The sequence below is a fragment of the Cicer arietinum genome, chromosome 3 (assembly GCF_000331145.2).
Source record: "Cicer arietinum cultivar CDC Frontier isolate Library 1 chromosome 3, Cicar.CDCFrontier_v2.0, whole genome shotgun sequence".
Lineage (NCBI taxonomy): Eukaryota > Viridiplantae > Streptophyta > Magnoliopsida > Fabales > Fabaceae > Cicer > Cicer arietinum.
This window is the reverse complement of record NC_021162.2, coordinates 56,918,909-56,924,019: the sequence shown is the minus strand read 5'-3', so window position 1 is coordinate 56,924,019 and position 5,111 is coordinate 56,918,909. Positions and strand designations below refer to the sequence as shown.

At 27.1% G+C, this 5,111-nt stretch overlaps 1 long non-coding RNA gene across 1 annotated transcript; it reads left to right on the top strand.

Annotated features, from left to right (window-relative positions):
* The first annotated feature begins 942 nt into the window (after positions 1 to 942).
* LOC113785738 (uncharacterized) lies at positions 943 to 3,931 on the top strand. Its single transcript, XR_003471870.2, has 2 exons — positions 943 to 1,410; positions 3,566 to 3,931. It is a non-coding gene; the product is annotated as an uncharacterized lncRNA (long non-coding RNA).
* The last annotated feature ends 1,180 nt before the right edge of the window (positions 3,932 to 5,111 follow it).

The following is a 5,111-nucleotide window of genomic DNA, read 5'->3' as shown; positions in this document are numbered from 1 at the left end:
GCATTAAGTTAAGTTGGATTTATTATATCTAAAATAAATAAGTAAAGTAAAAAAGATGATGTTTCTTCTTTTCTCTCTAATATTATCAAATATACAAAAATAAAAAATATGTTTAAATTATCTCTAATGTTATTTAGCGTTAGTACGATGTGGAATGTTTGTGTCTAAATAACCTATCTCCTTTTATATATGTGGACATATGATAGGTTTATCACTTTATCAGATTTTAGGAATAAATTAATCTAATATATTTATAAATGAAAAGATGTTAGAATTAGTCAATTGACCCGAATAAATAGATGAAGGCTGGACAGGGTAGCTAGGCAATGTGTGCATAGCCTTTAATCCACAATTTGCACGCAACTATAATAGTCGCTGCTAAAGAAAGGATTGTTACTATTGATGTCGATAAAGGTGACATCCACCCACCCATATATCCATCTAAACCTAATTCTCTTAATTTGTGTGATTTCATTAACACATGTTTTAAATTTAAGGCGGATAACTTTTTATATGTGGTTTATAATGAATTGATATTTAAAAATTATTATAAATTTTAACACATCAAGGATAATTTTTTTATTAATTAATCAACGATAAGTATTTGTATTATGTACGATTATACAATAAATAATAATTGGTGTATTATAATTTTTATCTAAAATATATTAAAAAGACACATTACTAATAAAATATATATTTATCTGATAACTAACTAGTAAAATACTCATGCTTTCGGATGGATACCACGTTATTATATTTTTCTCTGGTAATAAAAAGAAATCAACTATAAAAAATTAATCTATACTTTGTAGATATAAATGATTTAATTTATTAGAATTAATATTGATCAAATAATGAAATTGTTATTGAGTTGTAGTGTTTTATTGCAATTAATATTTTGTATATATATCTCGAATATTTAACGGTGACAAATATATGTCTTGTTATCATCCCTACTACAAACTTGATACAAACCGGTTCCTTGCTTCATTTTTTTTTTTTTTTTTTTGTGCACTCAAAATCAATGTGATGTTTAATATTTGCTACAAAACAATACAAAATTCAGAACTTAATTTTATCTAATAAACACAAAGATTTACCACTCTAGCCCATAAATTGAGACAAAATTAATTCCAAAAGGAAAAAGAGGAGAAGGAGTTTTATTTTCTTCAAACGAACCAAAATATAGAGAGAAAAACTTTTTTTATTTTGTCTCTGAAACAAAAAAGAGAAAAAACATTGTAAAAACACAAAGAAGAATAAGAGATTCCGAAGTCATTTTAATAATACAACCAACAAAGAGAATTGCATACGATACCTCCATCGAATTGCATATGATACCTCCACCGTTGGCTTCTCAAGGTTCACTGGTCTTCATTCCCGATTCTATTCGTTAAACTGCTCAAGGTATCTCCTCAAGCTTCATTTGTTTCTGTTTATCAAATCTTTTATCTTTTTGGGTCCTTTTCACACATATAAACTCTTTTTTTTTTTGAGATAGAATTCTAGTCTATACATCTTTGTTTTATTAAAAATTGAAGTGAAGTAATGTTGTTCCTTTCCGAACTCTACTTTTATTGAAAAAAGATGGATGGAAAAGTGGCCTCAACATCCTCTTTTTAGCGTGCCTTGCGTTCTCCTTTAGTTCAGTATGACTTTTTAATACAGTACTGTCTTGTTTTTTCACAACAAGCTTTTCAGATTAATTGTACTTAATTGGTTGAAAAAGATTACTTGTACTTATTTTTTGAAAAAGCTAGTTTAATATTATTAAAATATTATTGTTGGTTTTGGTTTTATTTTTTTATTTTCATTTATTTATTTCTTTTTATCTTTATTATTGGTTTTATTTCATAACTAGTATAATACCCGTGCTATCGCACGGGTGGTGCATCCTTTATATATTTTTATTTAATTAAGTATTTTTTATAATAAATAGAACAAAATAAATAAAGTTAATTACCGTAGTCGATAATTACGAAACTAATATATTAGTTGTACTTAAAGATATTAACATCACAACAAATTAATTTATGATGTGTTTATGAGAGTTAAAATTTCATGATGATTTATTAGTGATAGTATTGTGGTAGCTATGGAGTATCTCAAATTATATTGATTTGTAGAAAATAATTTTTCAAGACAATTGACATGCAAGTTACAATGAAACCATCGTAATAATAGAATTTGAATGTTATTGATTAAGACATATAAAAATTATTGCTTTATGTTAAAATTTATTTTTCATGATGAAAGTTAATTTTTGTTTCACGATAGAGGTAGTTATTGTCTCATGATGGAGGTTAATTTTTTTTCATGTTAAATCTAAAATTTTATTTATATCATGATAAACAATATTATATATTTTAATCTTACCAAAAACTACATTGACAGTCCTAAACTAATTTAGGAACAATAAATATTTGATTTTGCTTAACCAAAAACTTTATCAATATTTCACATATTGATTTTGGGAACACATAATTGTCATTAAACTGTACATTTTTAAACCATATTGATTTTGGGAACCGTACTTTACTGAATTGCCATTATTGATTTATATTAATTATTAAAAAAATAAAATATGACTTTATTTTCTATAAATTAAATGAATCAGTTTGTTCATAAAATAAAATATAATATATTATTTATAAAGTATGAAAGTTTGTGTTATTTTATAGCCTAATTGTGTAACTTATGTTGTATTATACAACAGAAAAAAAAAATACTATTATTCAAGATAGTAATCAATTTGCTCTTTAGTCATATATAATTTTTTAAATATAGAGATATAAGGATAATCACTAAGTTTATATTTTTTCAATAGACAACATATCAATATTTTCCATATTATTGTTCCTAAAGACATTATTAATCAATTAAACATTCATCTTATAAAAATAACATTGAACCAAAAAGTGTACTTGTGTTTAGTGTTTACAATAATACATGATTTAAGAATATATATCCCATGATTCAGACTTCATGAGACCAAAACATAATTAGACCTTAGGATTACAATATATAATAATAGTTTTTAACACAATTGATGTCATCATCTACTATGTAGCATATAATTTCATTGTAGTTCCTATTCACATTTGATATTCTTGAGTGGTTTTGATGATGTTAGTTGGGCACTTGCAATTGCATCGTTACCCCCATTATCTTGTTGGTCACCAGTTGGAGGCCTTTTAGCCGATGTAGCTGATTGAACATTTTCAATATCATTTTCACCAGTCATTGATAATGATTGCTACATATGTCATAAAGTTTATAGGAATTAATTAGATTATTGTCATAAAGATTTATGAAATCAGAATGTATTTATCAAAATGATGCACTTATATAGAGTCATATAGATATACTTACAGTGTCAAATAGTATTTCTTGACTAAGAAGTTCACGACTCAGTTCTCCTTTAGATGTGCTCGGAAAATAGACTTCTATTAATATAAGTTGTGCAGTTTTTAATATATATAATTTATTACAATTAAAAGATACAATAAGGCAATATGTGGTTTGAATACCTCTTCAATTTGAAATTGTTCCTTAATTGCAGCAATAAATGCAGCATCACTCCATGACTTATTAGCAGAACACTGTTTTGAAGATGGTTGTAGTTTTACACGAAAAGCTAGAGCGGTCCTCATTATGTCTTGAAGTTCTGATGGATATATCCTTATGTTAGTATCATTGGCCTTTAACATGTTTCAGGTAAATGAATTATGTCATATTATGTTGTAACCGATAAATATGCAAACTATGAAGTTACTTGGACTAAGCATTATATACATGCCTCAATCATATTCTTCCTCATTTGAAGTGTTGAAATTCCAAGTAATGAAGTACAATCATTGTCCCACATAAGGAAGTTACAAAAGCAATTGTCGTAGAAAACTTCAATGATCATTATGTATTTGTTTTATGTTGTTTAGTAGTGATACCAATAAGTGTTTGATATAAGGACTCTAATATTAATTTACAAATTCTGATAAATTAAGGTTGAATATTGAACTACTCTTATGGACTATTTGCTTTTAGTTTGGGAACAAATTCATATCCTTATATGACAGTTAAGAGAAAATCTTTCATAGAGTAACACTAACCCTTAATAATATACAAATTGTTTCTACTTTATTACATATGCTTATAAGTTAGAAAATTGTAAAATATAAAAAACAACATCTATTAAAGTTTGATGTCCCTTGTAATTAGTTCGTCAACCTGAGCACCACATTTACATTGATAATTTGTAATCCCTTCTTTAGCTTTGGCCATGCAATTAGTGCAACCAAGATAAAGTCAACTGAATTTTTTTGGCACAACCTTTGACAAAGTTGCCACAGTGGCACAAATCATTTCCTAAAAACCATGTTGTAATTTCCTAAAAATTAAATAATGTATATATCTACCTAAAAATAGTGTTATGAAATTATAGTTACATGTCCAATAGTCTTGATTTGGAGAAGAGTTTTAGCTTGAGCATTGTACATAAACTTCTCTTGGGAAGTGTATTGAGATGAAGATGTGATCTGAGTTTGTAGTTGGCTACCTTGAATGTAGTTATCTATATCATCTATTGTAGGTAACCTGCATTCATTGAAAATTGACTACTTAATAGAAAAAATATTACTTATAAACAAAACTGCTAACTGAAGTTGAGAGATCGACATCATTAAAATCGCTTGACCTCTAATCAGGCTAAATTATAACTGCAATATTTGGAAGACACTTGTAAAGAGTTGGTCAACTTACTGATTTCTGAATTCCTTGATTTGGTCCGTGTTTTCATTGATAAGAAGTTTAGTTCCACTCCATGCATTAGTGATTGTGTGCCCGTTGTTTCGTGTCATATAGAACTAATTAATTAACAACTACATTTAAGTAAATTGTAACAAACGAAATCTTTCATTAAACAATTAGTACTTGTGTTGAATTAATAATACCTTCTGGAGGCTTGACTCGTGCTTGGTGGAAGATTATAATGATGGGACTAGAGTTGGGGTGAAAATTAACATAATTGAGACATTGTGTACCATAAGCCTCCCATAGGAAGCAAGTAAGGATGTTTCCGCTAATCAAATGAATAATATCATTTGAAACAT